The sequence below is a fragment of the Eurosta solidaginis genome, chromosome 1 (assembly GCF_040869045.1).
Source record: "Eurosta solidaginis isolate ZX-2024a chromosome 1, ASM4086904v1, whole genome shotgun sequence".
NCBI lineage: Eukaryota > Metazoa > Arthropoda > Insecta > Diptera > Tephritidae > Eurosta > Eurosta solidaginis.
The window spans coordinates 359,849,518-359,869,392 of record NC_090319.1 but is presented as its reverse complement, the minus strand read 5'-3'; the positions used below and the strand labels follow the sequence as shown (position 1 = coordinate 359,869,392).

The following is a 19,875-nucleotide window of genomic DNA, read 5'->3' as shown; positions in this document are numbered from 1 at the left end:
AATTGTTTTCGTTTTCTTTACCCTTACTCTACTTCTTATTGCTACCAGGCTTCCCCCATTCCCTTACACTTTCCGCCCTCCATATCACCCATTCTTTTTCCTCTCACCCTTCACTCTCTCTCTCTCTCTCTATCTCTCTGTCTTTCCCTTTCCCTTCGTCTTTTCGCTCTCCTATACTTCCCTCTATTGCTACCTTCTCCATACTTCATTATATCGTTATACGATCGCTCAGGTGTTGACCGTGTACCAATAGAAGGTAAGGTGTAGATCTATTAATTAGTTCCCATGACAGAGGACCACTACAAAACTACTTCAATTGGATAAAATCGCTTCAAATGGTGCAACGATTTTTGCTACCACTATTGAGCAGACCGAAAAAAAACAAATGAAAAGATACACAGAAAAATGCAGAGGATATTAATTGCAGTTGAAAATGTTTAAGTAAACTTATATGTATGTACATTTGTATGTAGATATGCAGTTGCAATTTATGGAAGAGTTTTTTGGTATTTCTTGGCCACAATGAAATGGTTTACTTTTTGGTTTCTCTTAATGGTTAGTGATTTGATTGTTGGGCACATGTGTTACTGAAGAATTATTGCCATAAAATTTACTTTATTACTGTAAGCGCATTCCTCGAACATCGCAGTGAGCTCGTGTTTGATAAATCTTAATCCCAAGTTTTTAAACAAAATACATTAATTACAGTTGGAGTCAAAATATAAAGTTGTTTTACGAAAATAAAATTATGTGTAAATGAAGGCTCGAGAACGTCAACCTTCGCATATACAAGTGCTGATAAAAGTAAGCAACGTTTAATACATAGGAAAGAAAATTCAGTGCATTGGTGTCTTTTTGCGGGGGAAAAAGTTTTTTGCATGGGTCTGAAGTGAAAACAGGATGAGAAACTAATCAAGCTCAGTATAGATGGCCCTAAAATTGCCTACGATATGAGAGCTTCCATTATCAGTGTGCAACTTAAAATGCACGCGAGGTATGCATATTTTCCGGCTTATATCTAAGCCCAAAGTAACATCTTGGGGGTTTTTGGCCACAGAAACATTGACGGCGACAGAACCTGCGAAAGTAGTGCATAGTCTCATCGATCGAATCTCCGTAAAACCTACCAGGAGATAATGGTTTGCAATTGGTACTGAAAGGATTACTGCAAGATATCCAGCAAGTGTGACCAAATCATGAAAAGAATAGAACAGGATAACGCAGCATAGGTCCGGATAAAGAAGTCTATAGATTTACCGCTACGAATGCGAGACACTTCCATGTAGGGATTTTTACAATTAGCGCTTGATATTACTGGTTCAGGACTGGACCTAAAGTATAAAATAAGAACACGTTCAATAATAGCAAGATTGTCACTAGTTCAGAATATACAGAAAAGGGAATGAAGCGGGGGGGGGGGGGGCAAATTTCTTCTACCTATGACATTGCGGTGTTAAATTCACCTATTCAAAGCATGTTAAAAAGTTTTCGGGGTATATAAGTAATGGTTCGAAATGCGCTTAAGAACAAGAATTCAGAACTGGATATTTTTTCCGCAGAGTAGTTGCAGCACAAATGCGTTGATAGAAGTCGGATACCCTATAATGTCCAGGGATTTTCTGATCACAGCGTTATAAAGATTTTGCATATTTTAACACATTTTCCTGAAAACTAAGCTAAGTTGATAAGCGGCCACCGTGGTGTGATGGTAGCGTGCTCCGCCTACCACACCGTATGCCCTGGGTTCGCACCCCGGGCAAAGCAACATCAAAATTTTAAAAATAATGTTTTTCAATTAGAAGAAAATTTTTCTAAGCGGGTTCGCCACTCGGCAGTGTTTGGAAAGCGCTCCGGGTGTATTTCTGCCATGAAAAGCTCTCAATGGAAACTCATCTGCTTTGCAGATGCCGTTCGGGGTCGGCATAAAACACGTAGGTCCCGTCCGGCCAATTTGTAGGGAAAATCAAGAGGAGCACGACGCAAATTGGAAGAGAAGCTCGGCCTTAGATCTCTTCGGAGGTTATCGCGCCTTTCATTTATTTTATTTTAAGCTAAGTTGATGGCAGTGGGAAGCACAAATGTGATACCATAAGTTAATAAGATAATCGTTGCCTAGCACTAATGTAAGCATTTAGTTACGAATAAGACCACTCCCCAGCCTGGATAAATCCTCTGAAAATCTAGACAGTCCACCATGACCTGGCACATGGTCTTTCATGCGCATGAACTTCAATTGTACAGTGGACCAGGGAGTACCCCAATCTGTAGACTTCCGGCCAATCTGTCTACGCAGAAAAAAGGTAGTGTCCGTCCAGTTTAACTGGTTTCTAACCCATCTTTACAAGACCGTAGGTGGCCAGGGAAACTCCGAATTTCCTATATCGTTTTCACTCGGTCCAGTTGTACCCATAAGCGCTAAGAGATCAACGAGATTCTTGCCGGTGGTACGCGTATGGCGTGGAACGTAAAATATTCGAAGCAATCGCAGATATTCCCAGACCACCATAGATTGCATGAATGATGCACTCTAGACTTTATTAGGCGCTTGGCCATCCTAGTATATGTGGAACACTCAAGCCTTAGTTGCCCGTAAACTTTTGTTTGGTTTAAATCGAGCTCCTCACAGAAGACCCCTTCTTTATGTTTCGTCCGACTTACTTCTTCCTTGTACAAGTAAATTATGACTGAGATGAAGATCGAACAGGCAGCAAAACTTAAGCTCAAAATAAACCTTAAATATTTAAACCACATAGGAAAGTAACAACGGTGTTCCCCCAACCGGTGGAGTTATGAGACCGGGAATTCTATATATTTTCGTAAAAAGAACTAGTTCCGTTTTTCAGGGTTGATTTAAAGTCCACATCACTTAGCGCACCTACTTACCCTGTCGTCAAAATAGCTCATGACAAAAATTGACGGTCAGCCCGTGTGCCTTATTCTTCTTCTTCTTGTAGCAATTATTCACCCCATTCAATAGATGCGATCACGCACACATTTCCGTCACTCACTCTCTTCTACCTCTATCAGGAGCTTGTTTATTCCCACAACCCAGAGTGGGGAGATACAGCAGCTCCTTGTGGCGTGTCTCAGTACACATTTCTTTCAATTACGACCCCACTCTACACGGCTAACTCAGTTCTATAGTTCAGAAGTTTGCTAATGAATTCAAGTAGCCCTTCGACTTCTAATCCAATGAGAGCATTTGTCATAGGCCCAGACAGGGCATTGTTAAGTACCCCTTCGATCTCCAGAAAGACACATAGAATAAAATCTTTGTGCTCTAGGAAATCAGTTTAGGCTAAAACTCGTACTCTTTACTAAAATTACAACAAAACTATAACAAAAATTTCTAAACTCCTTCAAATATTTGTTTTAAAGTGCACCTAATTATTCCTGAATGCGGTATAATAAAATCAGAAAACTCCAAAACGTATATTTGACGGCTGAATAAAAAGCAAATGTTTGAACGAATTTGCGTGCTATAGCATAAATTTTGCATTCGTTATAAATGTATGAACTTTTACCAGTTTTTCGTTTTTTTTGCGTGTTCGCTTCCGCCAATTAAATTTTAATCGTATCCTTATATTTGATAGTTTTTGGGCGCATATAATATTGCATATAAATATGTATTTGTCTGATATATTTTTAAAAATGAAATAAACTAAACTACGCTTATGTAATTGAAACTTTTTCATAAATTTATGTGATAATCTCCCATTCGCCCATTCTTTGAAACTTTTATGAGATTCTTAAAGTTATGGAATACTAACCACATATGAAATATCGTAAGCAGAATAAAGGATCAGTTGAATCTGAAACATCAGTGCAACATCGCAACATCGCAACATCTCTCGGTGAACGAAAGTCACACTCTACAAGTCACTTATCATACCCGTCCTGCTATATGGGGCAGAAGCATGGACCATAACAACAGCAGATGAAGCGGCTTTGGGAGTTTTCGAGAGAAAAGTTCTTCGAAAGATTTATGGACCTCTACGCTTTGGCGATGGCGAGTACCGAAGAAGATTTATTGATGAGCTGTACGAGCTATACGCAGACATCAACATAGTCCAGCAAATTAAAACGCAGCGGCTGCGCTGGCTAGGCCATGTTATGCGAATGAAAGATGATGCTCCGGCCAAGAAAGTGTTACTATCGGAACCCGCCTATGTAAGCAGAGGTAGAGGGCGGCCCCAGTCCGTTGGAAGGACCAGGTGGAAAACGATGTAAACTCCCTTGGCGTGACCAATTGGCGCCGGTTGGCGGAGCGAAGGAGCGACTGGCGCGCCTTGTTGGACGGCCATAACCGTTTAGACGGTTAAGCGCCAATTAAGTAAGTAAGTAAATTTTCTTTGTAGAAATTCGAAACAGCTGTCGCATCGATTGGTTAACAGTGTTTGAGGTTTAGTTTCTCTATAGGCATTAAACTAAATAAAATATTTAAAAGCTACTGGGCTAAATTTAAATGTTGTTGTTTTTGTAGCGGTGCTTCGCCCCGTCCAATACTTGCGACCAATCGCAAATTGTCATGAATGTCCTCGAAAAGGAATCCAGGGAAACTTGCAGTTTCAACAGGGGTGGACCATAATGAGAGGCGTATTAGAGGCGTTGGTTCCACATTACAATTGAATAGATGGTTGGTGTCATGTGGGGATACATTGCAAGCAGGACATACATTTTGTATGTCGGGGTTGATTCTGGATAAGGTAAGAGTTTAACCTGTTATAGTACCCAGATCGAAGTTGAGCTAGAGTGATGCGCGTTTTCTGGGGACATGAGAAGACATCCCATAGCGGTTCTGAAGGCAGTATTTTGGCAGGCCTGTATGTCCTTCCAGTGAGTAAACTTTAGGCTTGGCGACCATATCGGGGACGCGTGGCATGCAAGCGGCCGTCCTGTGGCTTTATAAATAGTAACTAGCGTTTCCTTGTCTTTAATCCGAGAAACGACGGCAAGAGATTAGAGGATCCTATTACGTCTCTGAGTTTTTGGTCAGATTGCGGTTGCATGCTCGCCAAAAGGTATATCCTGATCGAACGTCACACCCAAGATTTTAGCGTGTAAGACAGTCGGTATCGTGATGCCATCGACGTGAATGTTCAATATGGTCGACATTTGGCACATCCATGTTGAAAATAAGTTCGCCGATGAATTGGTCGGTGAAAATGTCAGGTTTCGACAAGTTGAAGCCATGCGCTAGATACATAAATCCCTCTTTGACTAGGTGTTTGAGCATCGGCACGGCTATGCCGTCTGTGCTTACTGCTTTAGATAGTTTAGCATGAACGATGGCATCTTCAACCTCTTTGGCGGTGATGGTAATTGGGGAAGCGTTGGGTTTATGCTTGTGTGCGCGTATATTGGCCCGCCGTCTGACTTTTTCAACCGTAGAATGCGTTACATATTGTCGGCAAAAAGCGCTCTCGCATTTTTTCGCATCTGACAGCACTTTATCGCCAAAGGCGACAGAGACTTTGTCTTTGTGTTTAGCCGGGTTCGGTAGGGCCTTTACGGTGAACCAAGTCTTACCTACTTCGGCAGAGATGTTACAATTCTTTGGGTGTTTCACCCATTCCACCCGCTTTGTTCATCCACAAGCAATCTGATGCGTTGGTTTATATCCCTTTTTTCGAGGTCGCCGGAATCGTGCTCTATTATAAGGTCACGTTCTCTCGCTAGAGTTGTGGCCTCCGTCGGAAAATGTGGCCGGATTACCGGAACTCCTTCGGCGAGAATAAAACGAGCCGAAGCGGATGCGATGACCTTGCGAAAATGCCCCTTGAGAGGCATCAGTCGGGATAGGGAGGGCAGCATAGACATTGCTAGTATATGATTTGTAATCATCCCACTTTCCTTTCTTAAAATTGATGGAAGTGGCTAAACTTAAATCGCACCATAACCTAAGCTACATCGCGGTTGTTGGTGTAATATATGTAGTACAAGAATATGTTTCAAATAATCTTCAGTATAATTTTAAGTAAATGCATGAAGCCGTGTGCTATTAAGAATCAGTAGCAAGGACTATAGCTTGGTGGTCGTATTTGTTGAAAAGAGACTTTGCCTTGCAAATGGTGCACGGATTGCACGAAATGCATGGATTGAATAGACTTTAAAGTCACAACGACAAAACGCACACAAACAATTATGTCGTATCTATGTAACTTATATTACGCTCAAACGTATTATAGCAAAGTAAAGGAAATTCTTAATTATTCTGCTCCTTCTGTTATCGTTCGAATCGCTGAACTGTCGAATAAATAAATCAAATATTCAGTAAAGTAAAATATTCTTTATTTACAAAACTACTAGGGTAGTAGTACTCGCGTACTTTGCTTACAACGTTTAAAATTAAACTGATTCGCTATTCCGCAGCTTGTGCTGCTTTTATACCCTCAGTAGCCACGTTCGTCTATTTCTCATATGGTCGAAAAATTTCGCGAGCAGCTGTATAGAACACTTGCTTGTTTATTTCTCGTTTCTATAGTTGGTTATTTAGCTATAAACATGTATATGTGTGAGTAAAGTCATAATCGGTCTTAGCTGATAACATGTACGTAAAATATTCTCTTCGCTCTTAGTTTTGCTGTATACATGTATGTATTGCTTCTTTTGATATTAAAATGTATGTGTGGGTGCTTGCTTTGCTGTTGTTGTGCCTTTATTTACTAGCAGCATAGTGACGTATCGAGCTGCTAATATTCGCCAAAATATGTATGCTTATTTCATGTAATAAATCGTAGGAAATGAAGATCAATCCTGCTTTAACGGTACGCCTCTTAATTCTCACATTCCGCTCACGAAAACATTGAGCAATCGTTCTTCATATTTTTTCGTCGTATTTGGCGATTTTATGTGCCAATTTCCTGACGATTCTTACTGATGCATGCTATAACTTTGGGATGGGTCTCATAATCTTGCATATCTTGTCGTAGCAAGACAATTATTAAATTTTAAAGCTAAATTGTGTAATTTAATGTTTCCTTAACAAGTCTTACCTTTTGAAAGCAACGCTCTTTGTCAATAATACTCTTTATAAATGTACTGTAAAGAGAAGAAAAGAAGTTTTTATCAAAACAAGAAAAATTAATTAGAATACATAATTAAGAACATACATATGTATAACTTTAGGCTAATGCATTCAGGCCCTAACCAGCAGGTTTTTCGTAACTGGGTTTTTATCGAATGTAATAAAATCTACCCTCAGTGAAAATGTGTAAGGGTCTGAATCAAGAAAGAGTGGAGCAAGGCCACTTTTAAAAGCATTATGTTTGCATATACAATTTTTAATTAATTAGTAAGAACCTATGTAGATCCCCGTGACTTCGGGCTTTTTGAGAAGGGCTTATAATCGGTCACAACGGTTACGGGAGCCGCCGTGGTGTGATGTTGGCGTTTTCCGCCTACCACACCGAAGATCCCGGGTTCTCACCAAAAAGATGAACGTAGCGATGACTTGTAATTCAATTCGTGCTAGAATTTCTGGCTAATATATCTGACTGATTCATACATATGTCAAGGAAAAAGAGAGCAATTTTGTTAACGAATAAAGATAGATGAACTGTCTACAATGAGACAGAAGTATAAGTCAGAGATGTTTAGAACATCGTGTTGAAAAACGCTTGCTCAACTGGCGCTGGCTTGTAAACTAAAAAATAAATAACTCAAACCAGTCAAAACTGAACTCAGTGTAGTAAATTTAAAACAAAAACTTTGTTCATTTAAAGCAACCCTACTTCGTTTCAAACATAATGTTTTTGTAATGCTGAATTAAGCATTAATTTTTCCCTTTAATATGGATTTTTTGTTCCACACTTTTGCACCTAATTATCATAAGGTTTGATTTAAGCGAAAATTTATTACTATTCTTAAGTCGAAAATTTAAAAATAGAAGCAACAAAAATTTTAGCAAAAGTCAGTACAAAGTTAGGGTTAACAATACAAAGAAGGCATGTTTCGTATTAAAATCAACCTATTTTACTTGAAAGGGTAAAAACAATAATCAAATTTAAGAAAGGTGTTTACTTACGGCTAAAAGCCTTTTATGTACATCTGGTCGAAAAGTGCGCATTAAAGGTAACGGAAATATAAAATGGCTTGGAAAAGGGGAAATAAATTGAAAGAAGCTCTAAGCAGGAAGCATCAGAAATCATCCAAGCGAGTTATGCAAAATAAGCTTTTGTAATGCGAAAGTCAGCGACCGCTGCAGGTAAAAGACGTGAAAACAAATGGTGTAAAATGAGAAGGAAGAGAAGACGCCAAAAAGGTTCGCCGTTTAATGTGCTTTGTTATGAAATCCAAAACTTATGGATGGTGAAATTGTTGAGATAAAATGATAAATATGTATTAGTATACAAAAATAGAATGCAGATATTACAAAAAAAAAAAAAAAAAAACAAACTGTAGCAACTTAAAAATAATTTAACAAAAAGGTTAACAAAATAGAGGAAGGAAAAATTTGCGGGTTGCAATTTAAAATCTATGAATTAGTGCTAATGGCACGAATTAGCATTTCAACATTTTACGAATAAAAATTTGTAAAAACAAACTCCAAGACCTAATAAATGTGAACTGTAAGTATATCTAATATACATATATCAGAATTAGAGACATACTCAGCATTATTTTTGAAAAAACTGCCTACCTCAGAATATGGCTGTAGAAGGCCCCAGCTCAGTACTAATTCATACATTTTCAGTTGAGATTGGTCGTTAATGAAAAATTTCTGATAGTGCCTTATTGAACAGAGTTGTTATATAGGGCTTCTGAGTTTGAGCATTCTTAAAATATTAGATTTTCCGGATTTTACAGTCGCGCCATTGTATATATTAATAGTCAGGCTGCTATAAGGGCAAACATCTTACACAGTACTTCATCAAGAAGTGTCCTGGAATGCAAAGAAGCATGAGCGGGTTTTTGCCCAGGCCGTAACATTCCTCTATTCTGGATTTCCGGTCATAAATAGACAGAAGGTAATGAAAACGCCAATGAGTTGCCTAAGGAACGTACAGCACTATATGAATCGACGGTAGACGCCTCTACCGCGTGAGAGAAATCGAAAGGTTACAATAGTTACATATGATCCATAAAGCAAAAATTGATAGAAGCGCGGGGCTGCAAAATTGCTAAGACTATGTGAAAACCCACGATATTAGACGTACAAGATTGAGAAGACCTTCGGCTTATTTTGGGCATAATAACTAGACACTGTCCTCTGGAGTCACGTGCTCATATGAAGGTAGTGCGGTCCACATGAAGAAGCGATTAAGCAAATGCTGTGTTTTTGTCTTGGGCTCGTGAGGTTAAGGCTCCAGTTGCCAGGGGCGGCAAAGTTGGCAGGCAGCAATTAAGCTAGGTCTTGGAAAACTTGTAGTATTTGCCAAGAACACGGTGTTATTTAATATCAAGTACTGGTGCCCCATTTGGGTTTTCCCGGTTGGTCGTCAAACAATTACTGGTAACACACTGAATATGCCAGTCTATGTGAGGTGTTTATTGAGCGACCATTCTATTATTGAGTAATAAAATATTACTAAATTTTCCAGGATTTGTTCGAGTGTTATTACTGCGTTTTAGTGTGGAACTCTTGAAAAAAAATTCTGAGATGGGCTTTTTCGCTCGAAATGTGGATACAACTTGTTGCCGGGATACAATTATTTTGCATTTGGATATTGGAGCATACCAAGTATACTCAAATTATTTACCTGGAAATTGAAACCCATTGCCCATCAGTAGTTAGGAGAAAAAACCCTCAAAACTCAGTTATTTAGGCATGTTAAGATCCATAACTGAATAAACCAAATTTGTTTTTATATGTGAAAATCTAGCAGTCCCCTCGCCGAAAAAAAAACTGGAATAAGAAAATAAAAGTGTGCTATTAAGAATACATACTTTTTTCGTTATCCAATATTTTGAACTTGGCTTAGGTTATGGTTTTATGAATTAGGAGTTGGAACACAAAACTTAAGAACAACGCAGGTTTATAAACATATACACGTACATTAATGCCCATACATGTCTATGTTTAAGTGCAACAATTCTCACTCAACGAAAATTCCCAATCCCAAAGCCAAAATCCAAGTCCAAGTCAATCTAACAAAAATTTGAATAAAATATTGAAATCCGAAGTCACAGCAAGGCGCACAAAATTGTAAGCGAATATTTATACATGCATACAAAAATATATATGTATAAATACCCAATAATCAACGGGATAACAATTCCCAAATATTGAAGAAAATATTTTTCCTCACAATGTGAGTTTCGATTCCATTATGTTCGACCATTATTGAGAGTATAAAATTTTAATTTGGAACATAGTCAGAATTGCATATTTGGAGCGGGCTATATAAGAGCTAATATTTTAATAAAATCTAAAACGATAGGTCTTAAACGTGTCATGAATAACCGTTAATCGATATCAGGCTTAAAGGTTTTAAGTACTGCTCAAACTGAGAAATTATTTACCGAACGCTGAGTGGAATATCGCCTTGTTTCGGCTGCTGTTTCGAGAACGCTCTATCTTAGAAAAGCTTTGAATAACTATCTATTTCAATATATGTTTCAAAACCACCATATCCCGGAATTCGTTTGAAGTTCAGAAGTTGTTTCAAATCGGTCATCTAAGCCTGAATTCAATACATTTTGACATGAAAAATATCATGAGCTAGGATTTTCTTCAACCGAACTCCGAGAGAGGACGTTTTTGAAACAAAATTTTGAAATATGGTGTTTTTGAATAATATTATCAAAAAATAATAGCAAACGAGAGACTGGAATGGAATGGAAACGAAACGTTTTTAAAATGGGAATTTGTCGTTGAAAATAGTTAAAGAAAATGAATAATGCTAAAAATTAAATTCGTAATACTGTGGCGAATATTAGCAGTTTCGACACGTCATCAGGCCGCTGAAAGAGAAAACAGCCACACATACATATTCACAGCAATGAACAGTGCATATTTTTCAGCCATATACATACATCTAAATAGAGGACAGGAGTGCGAACGTATAAGAGCTGAGACGTTTTTAAATATACATACATGTAAGCAGCAGATAAAAACGCAGAGTTTACTACTCTGACATGCATATAGAAGACCAAAATTAGAAATAAATAAGCGAGTGCTCGAGACGGCTGTTCGCGAAAGGTTTGAACCCTGGGAGAAAGAGGTGAACGAGCCAAACTGAGAATATAAAAACAGCGCAGTCCAAGTGGTGATGAATCAGTTTGATTTCAATACGCTATACGTGTAGTACGCGACTAATTTATTTCTGAAGTTCTACTGCCATGGTAGTGTTGTTAAGAACATTTTACCATATTGAGTATTTGAATTATTTATTCGACAGCTCAGCGATTCTAACGATAACATAAGCGATTCAACATACAAAAACTGCATAATCAAATTTTCCAATAGACTCTCAAAATCTGGAATTAGGTTCCAAAACATTTTTTTTAGTTTGAAGGTTATATTGGCCTATAACATAATATCTGTTTATATGTCATCGGAAAGAGGACATTTGAATATTTATGTAAGAAGCTTTTGTAAACCCGACTTGACCGACAACTTCAGTTACGTCTCACAAAGGGTATATTCACTGTCGTTTGTTTGAAATTTTTCGCTACGTTGTTGATTGGGTTTTAACATTCTTTGCAGTGATGAAACTGCGCTGTGAAATCAGTGGTTGTAGTGGCAGCAATAGCTCCTGCTGAGCCATATTCCGTTGTCACAATTGTGTGGTCGATGATGAGCTAAGTCTTTTTGGCCAAGAAGGGGTGGTACAGAAAGATAAATGAATTTATGTAAGTGTTAGTGATTTGTTTTTGTGTTGATATAGCTGGTATGAACATGAATTTGTGTGTTGTGCACGTTAATTACAATAGGATTATCTATCATAAAATTATTATCGTACTGAATCAGTATAGTTTAAGTTTGTGTAAGGAGAGGATTTGCACAAGATTTTCTGTAGATGTTTTTTGTAATAACAATATCATGGATATTTCCCTAAGTAAGTAAATAAGCTGTTCGCAGATATTATTCTGTAAATTAGGTTTACAAGCTTGAGTTGGACACGTTGAATGAGTTGAGATAAAGGAATAATATGATAATTGATAACCCGACACCAAAGCACTGGTAGCAGTAGTCTTACTTAAGGGAATGTTGCTTACCGATCCATGAACTTATTGCTGCATACTCTGCGAATGAGTTTTACTACGATGTACTATTTTTTTGACAATTTCGAAAATAAACCAATGACAAATTTACTGGAAACTTATTTTTGGCCCCTCAGCCAGATCTTGATGATTTATTTCAAAAGCTGAGTATGCAGGATTCGTTTTCTTGGCCAGACCTGCGACGCATATAATTCTGCAAAAACGGTGTTCAAAGTTGGTTGACAGTATACAGCAGGTGATCGCAAAATAAATAACTCTCAATACATCAAACTGGTCTCTGCTACAGAGCTCCGCTTATAATTTTGATTGTTCACCAGAGATGCCTATAGCAAGCACAAGCAATGTATTTGCAAATTCGTCACATCAATACTCCGCTAGTTAAAAAATGCTGAACAACAACCACAATGTAAGCAGATGAAATAGCAAACAGCTACACTTACGTGTACACAGGAACAAAAAGCGCAGACGATGGGATGGGATGATTTGCAAAGGGGTATGTGATTATAGTCAGTTTTGATCCCTTTATATGATCAAGTCCTATGGAGAAACAAATTGTACCTATTTATACCTGAACGAGTAGTGCCAAACTGATCGTCTTTATATCCCTACCGGTACTGTCGAACATGGCCCTTAACTACTCTCCTTCATGGCCTCACGGGTTGTTTTTGTATCCCTTCGGCTACTGTCGGACAGATCCTCTTTGTACCTTTACATATACTGTCGGACAAATCTTCTTTCTTCGCCTACGGCTATTGTCCGAGATATCGCTTTTCTATCCGTTCGGGAGCTCATACCGATTTAGTAATTTTATTAAGTTGGAATACTAAATAAAACAAAAGCAAGTTTTACGACAATGAAACATTGGGTTCTAGGCTCAGTATGGTGCTCTGCATTTTTATTAATAATTCGTTTAAATTTCAATATTTTTTTTTTTGGATTTGTTACCTTTTTTTGTTGTTTCCTAAAATTGGCTACATAAATTTCAAACTTACAATAATCAATATCAGCTCACCCTTTTCGCGGATTAATGGCAGGACTTTTGACAGGAAAAGCAAATACGTGATGCAGAAGAACGAGAAGTAAATAAGGAACAATCTGAGAAAGCTGTCCATGAAAAGTCTAAATCGTGGGAGAAATGATGACGGAGCAGGTGACTGGTATAAAAGCAACGGAACAATCCAAGCTATGTGGCATTGGTTTGAGTTTAACACGTTGTAAGATACATTTTTGTGAACTTAGGTACAAAGGGATTATATCATTTTTTTCTCAAATTAACTTAGACAGTAGACTCGGGTCACCTTTTAATGCTCTACATATGTAGTAAAAAAATATTTGTTTGTGTTTGTGCATCTCAAGTTAAATTTATTCCTGTGGATCGAATATTAACCTAAGCTCTTTATATCTAAATCTCGCTTAAGTCGATGAATCCATGGCTATTTAAGCTCCTTACAATATTATTATCAAAGACTAACTTCATAAACATAACCAAACATACATATAGGTGTAACTTGGGAAGTCAGCCAAAGTTTAAAACATTTTTTTTTGCTTGCTTAAAAAAATTATTTGTAATCTATCTTCTTCTTAAGATCGCTGGTTCGAATCGAGCTCACGATTTTACAAATCAGTACGCCGATATAACAACAAAAATTGTCTAAACATTCTTAGAAATAAGAAAAAAAAAAAAAACAAATATTTGAGCGTTAATTATATAACTGTCATAACAGAGATAATGATTTACTTTGTTAAATTTATTGTACTGTGAACAAAATTGCATTTTTAATATATTAATTGTGAAATGCGCTAGGAAATACAATGGAAGCAGCAACGGAAATGGATGCGCATTCAAAATCGCATTGTTAACTGTGTATGGGTATTTTTGTTTTTGGCATTTCCGCATTTGCAGAAATGGCACAACGGATGTCAAATTTCTGTCGCATCGCGACATAAAGAAGAAGATAAACCACCATTTGTATAGGAAAGCATTATGGTGGTTAAAAACTTTCAGCAACAATTATCTAGTAAAATCATAAGCAAAATTTATGGGGTTCTACTAATGAAACTAGAATATAGGATATTATGACAGCTCTTTCAATATCATTTTCTTTTTTCTTGTTGTTAGGTGGGACAGTGACTTTTAACTATATTTTTGAGATAACTGATAAGCCTTTAGTAGGTTAAAATACTTATACGGTTCAGCGAAGTCAAATCAAATAGTCCCCACCGACCCGATAGCCGACAATGGAGTGTAACATTGGAAACAATCTACAAATAGTATTTCACAGAAGAATCAAATTAAAAAAAAACAACAAATTTCACGTATGTTTGTTTAATGGTGTGCTCAGTTTATACTTATATTTAAGAATTCATGAGCTTAACACCGACTTATAATAATTGAACATCACGCCTACGTATCCTTACCGCTTGAAAATAGGGGTACCGGTAACACTTTTTTTATTTTGCATTATTTGGCATAAAAAAGTGGCACACAATCAGCCACAATTTTCACCAATATCATCTAACGGAAGTCCTAGTAAACAAAAGAGACAATGATGATATTCTGGAGACTTAGGAAGACACCTCTTGGAAGTTATAAGTGGAGGCTCAGGCCTGCAGTTTCCTCCAGTTTGTTTCTTTAGGCTCGACGCCCAAATTGGGGACGCGCAGAATACAAGCTCCCGGCCAATTTATTTAGAGGTGGCTATGAATCTTTATTTATCTTTGCCCCAAGTGCTGCTGGCAAGAGATTTGAGAATTTTGCTACGGCTCTGGACTTTAGTTACAATTGTGGCTGTATACTTGCGCCAAAATTTAGGTCCTTGTCGAACGTCACACACAATATTTTTGTGTGTAGAACAGTCGGTAGCGTTATGCCCTCGATGTGGATGTCCATTGTGGTGGTCAACATATGCTTTGTATGCCGCATTTCCTGAAAAAACTGGAGAGACTAGGGAGATAGTCATTGATTTTATTGCAGAGCTCATCATATGTTCTGGCCCTCATTTTGTTCTGCATCTCCAGGGGGTTTTCCACCTTACTCGGACATGATGGATTGAAGAACGGGGCTAACTATCAAATCTTCTTCAAATTGACATCTTAAGTTAGTGATTGATAGGCAGGGTTAGAGTTTAAGTATAAGGTAGCTTGGGAACCACATCAGATCCAATGTAAATAACATATGGTCTAAAAAAGTTGCGACCATAAATATTAAGCTTATGTTGTGAGGGTTTTTTTTTGCTGGATTATTAGAAATTTGATTTTAGAATAGATATAGCAATAGTTTGATCTTGATGCGATCTATTATTTTCGTCATTATCCTTTTTTTTGTCCTACAGACTAGTTTAAGCCCTTTAAATTTTGTTTCACGATTCACTAAACTATGCAATAGCGACTATGTGAATTAAAGCTACAAAACAGAAAATAACTTTGGAATTAATTATAGAGTTTATCAAGTCCCGCATTAAAATAAGATAATTCTGCAGTATTGGCAAAGATTATACAAGATTTTAGTTAAGTTTTTCGAGGACCCATAAACGTAAGCTTAAAATTTATTGGACGTTTTTTGCAACTTTTTTATTTCGTACGTTTACGATCCAGTCTAATGTACATACACACATTATGTATACTTATGATCTTAATCCTCCATATGTTTATGTGTTTAACTAAAATCCAGTCAAATCTACTCAACGCCAACCACAAAAAAAAGTCAACAATATAATGTTAAATTGTATTCAAACATATTTACACATGTTTGTATGTGTGCAATTGCAAGTTTCGCAAATTGTGTGACGCTCCGCTGCATTTGCCGCTGTTTTTACTAAGCGACCACAAGCTATGCGGTTGCATTGAATAGGCAGTGGTCACCTGCTACCCCAATTTTTATACCCAGCTGTGCATACCAGTAAGATGTACTAATTTTTTGCATAACGCATAAAAATTTAAAAATCTTTTGTTGAAAATAAATGGTTGGCGTTTTTTAGTACATATACATAAAGCAAACATATTATTCAGGTTGGCTTAAGTTCCCGCATCACAAAAGGAGAACAATTTTTCGACAAGAAGAAATCAGTTCAATCAAATGAAGGAACCAGTTCTTAAAAAGCAGCTGCGATCCCGGTTTTCGACTTGTTAGCGAAATATTGTGCTCCTGTACTAAATGGGCCTGGCAAACCCCAAACTCTAAAATGGTAAATATATTTTAGTAAATCTAGGATTTGGAACGGGAAGTTACGCCTAGTAATGTAGCCTCAAAAGATAACTCGCGGTCTACGCAGCAAAATAGTAGCCCTGAATTTGAATCGAAAAAGAACCCCAAAATGCGCATGTTTTTTCGTTTTAATTGGAAAACATTTTATATCTGGAATAAATAACCTCATAACTGTCTCTTTGTTCCTCTTATGCTTTGTCTCCCTACTCCCTTTTCTTTCGTTCTTCCGCTACCCCTGTCGATCCCAATATATGTTCCTCCTCTTCCTCCAATTTCTCAATCCACTTTTATGTAAGTTTTTTTACTCTTCGTATTATTTTCTATTTTCTCCACCTTCCGTTGAGCGTCTTCTCATCTAACCCGTTCGCTATCTATCTCTTCTCAGCAACCCTTCGTCAACTCCCTCTTTTCTCTTACTGCTTTCCCCAATTAATAAAATCACTGTATATCGGATATAAATTTGAAATACTTGCGGCGAAAAAGAGGACCTCGTATGATCAACTTTTCCACAAGGGAGCAGTAATTAGTATTTAAGAGACATATACCCCATTCAGTCCAAATGTTTGTTTCTCGTTCTTTTTCTTTCTATTTTCACTTCCTTCCTCTGTTTATTCTTCTTCTTTTCCTATCACTCTTTGTTTCCCTTTCCTCTTCTCCTCCCATTCATCTTTCTCATATCTATATGCTTTCATTATACAAAACTTGTATACTCAGTGTGCTTTGCACACAGATTATATTAACTCTGATTGGACAACGGTTGGTTGTACAGGTATATAGGATTCGAGATAGATATAGACTTGCATATATCAAAATCATCAGCATCAAAAAAAAAGAATTTGATTGAGCCATGTCCGTCCGTCCGTCCGTCTGCCCGTTAACGCGATAACTGGAGTAAATATTGAGATATCTTCACCAAATTTGGTAAACGAGCTTATCTGGACCCAGAATAGATTGGTATTGAAAATGAGCGAAACCGGATGATAACCACGCCTACTTTTTATATATATAACATTTTGGGAAACACAAAAAAACCTGATTATTTAGTAAATAATGCACCTAGAATGTTGAAATTTGACGTGTGGACTGACCTTGAGACTCTTGATAAAAATTTTTTAAAATGTGCGTGTCACCGCGCACTTGTGATAAAATCAATTTTACAAATATTTTTAATCATAAATCAAAAATGGTTGAACCTTTTGTAAAAAATTTCGGCAGAAAGGTTTCCTTTACTATAAGGAATGCGTTGAAGAAAAATTAGCGAAATCGGTTAAGGACCACGCCCACTTCTATATAAAAGATTTTTAAAAAGGTCGTGGACGAATAAAATGAGCTATATCTTTGCAAAAAAGGGCTTTATATCAATGGTATTTCATTTCCCAAGTGGATTTATAACAGTAAATAGGAAAAACTTCAAATTTAAAAAAATAGGCGTGGCACCGCCCTTTTATGACTTGGCAATTTAAGAAAAATTAACGGGTCGTAATGTAATTGTGTACACATATTTTTCTAATAACAGAAATTATTTGTAGTAAAAATGGACGGGATCGGTTAAAGACCACGGCAACTTAGATAGAAACAAGTTTAAAAGGGTCGTAGACTAGCATAATAAGCTATAAATTAGCAAAAAATAGTTTTGAATCAATGATATTTCACTTATCAAGTTTTACTGTAAGATGAAATGGGGAGACATTTTTCTTTTAAGCGGGCGGTGCCACCTATTATGTATGAAAGTAATTTATCTGAAATGAAATGTAGATACAATTGAAGCTCACGCTGAGTATATAATGTTCGGTTACACCTGAACTTAGACACCTTTACTTTTTGATATTAATATTAAACAGCTGAGTATATATGCACATCAAGAACGATCCCACCTCCTCTAGACGCCATCCATGATTCCTAAATATATATCAGGACAAGTGTGATGAAAGATCTAAAGAGCGGTGTTTTTGTTCGTCGAGAGAGGATTATGCTTTTCAATCATTTATTCGTCATAGGCATGTTATGAGTATCTTAAAACGGTTTTTCGCGATATTACTTGTGTGTTATATTACAACGTCATTGGAGCGCTTCTCTAAAAAGCAAACCTGCAGCTGAGTATATTGTATTGTGTTTCAGTCGTGATAACATAGCCTTTCTTGGTTTTCTACTCTTTATTGTATTCCTAAAATTAAAGCTTTTTATGCTACTTATGTAATTAATATTTCGCAGAGAACGTTTTTTTTTCTTTGCAACAAAAAATAAATAAATTACTCTATTTGAAAGTGTTGCATCTGCTCATTGCAACACTGCTTTTGTTGCATTGTTTTATTACACATATGGGGGGGGGGGGGGGGGGGGGGGGGGGTATTTATGTTCATAGGCATGTAGATATGTACATATGTACATGCGCTCGCTTCATTATAAGTAGATATGTGTTAACATTTTATAAATTTTTTATTTTTTTATTTTGACTGTGATTGTAATCACTGATCCCCCCACCGCCACAGTAAGCTACTTTGCTAATTTATTGTATTTGAGCATGTATTTAGGTTTGTTGTTATTGTAATTTTGTGCAATTTTTTTTTATTTATATAAGTTGCTTGCCATTCTTTCTCTTTTTTTTAGCATAGCACCCTTTTTTTGTGTTTTTCGTTTTGTTAGCTATTCTTAGTTCGTCGCGCTTTAGTTTATATCCCACTGCATTGTTGCTTTTATAATTGTTTTGTTTGCCATTTTTGTTGTTTTTCAGTTGTTTTTTGTTAAAGCAGCTTATTTATAATTTGGCTGCAGCGAGTTTGTTTTATTTGCTACATAAGTTTATAAGTAGCTATGTGTGTACATTTTGTGTCTTCCTGCTATCGTTTTGTTTGCCTCGTTTGCTGTGCTTGTTTTCCTATTTGACGTTGTTGTTTTTGCTGCCGCTTGTTGTAAACTAATTTTTTTTTTTCAAAATGCAAAGTTGTAATTATTTTCATTACAAACAGTGATGTTGTTGCGGGCGTTGTTTGTTTATATTTGTTGGAGCTGGTTCCTCTGTTCTGAGTAGCTTTCGCGTTTTATGATCCAGGCGTGTTGCCTCGTTTGGGTGCCCCAAAACAATTCAAGCGACGTCGTTTGTGAAGTTGTGAAATAGTAAACTACATATGTATGTATGAGGCATTCCGAAACAAATTGGACGGCAATGGCTTTTTATTTCAAAGTTTGTTAAAGTATTTCGGAAAACATTTTTTTAAGGGAGTGAATGATACGTTATTTGAGATATAAAATTACTTCTGCTTCAGAGAAAATTTCAAATGAGTCTCAAAAGTGGCGCTGAGTTTTTGAAATATTTTTCTGAAGGCCTAATTCATTTCTTCCTTTGACTTAAAAAACAATTTTTTTTTGGAACATTGAGGCTTGCAAACATTTTTGTTCTCAGATGCCTGTATACCCTTCGCAGTAAGTATATATCGGGGTATGACGTCTTATATAATTCTTAAAAGTGATATAGCCAAATGAGCCTGCCGTTTTTTGACATTTAT

General features: G+C 36.9%; 1 long non-coding RNA gene across 2 annotated transcripts in view; it reads right to left on the bottom strand.

Moving 5' to 3' along the window:
• The window catches only part of LOC137238133 (uncharacterized), a 480,771-nt gene that overhangs the window by 134,394 nt on the left and 326,502 nt on the right, over positions 1-19,875 (bottom strand). For both annotated transcript variants that reach the window (XR_010949115.1, XR_010949114.1), the window contains exon 5: positions 6,996-7,041. This is a non-coding gene — a long non-coding RNA (uncharacterized lncRNA). The remainder of the gene's footprint in view (positions 1-6,995; positions 7,042-19,875) is intronic.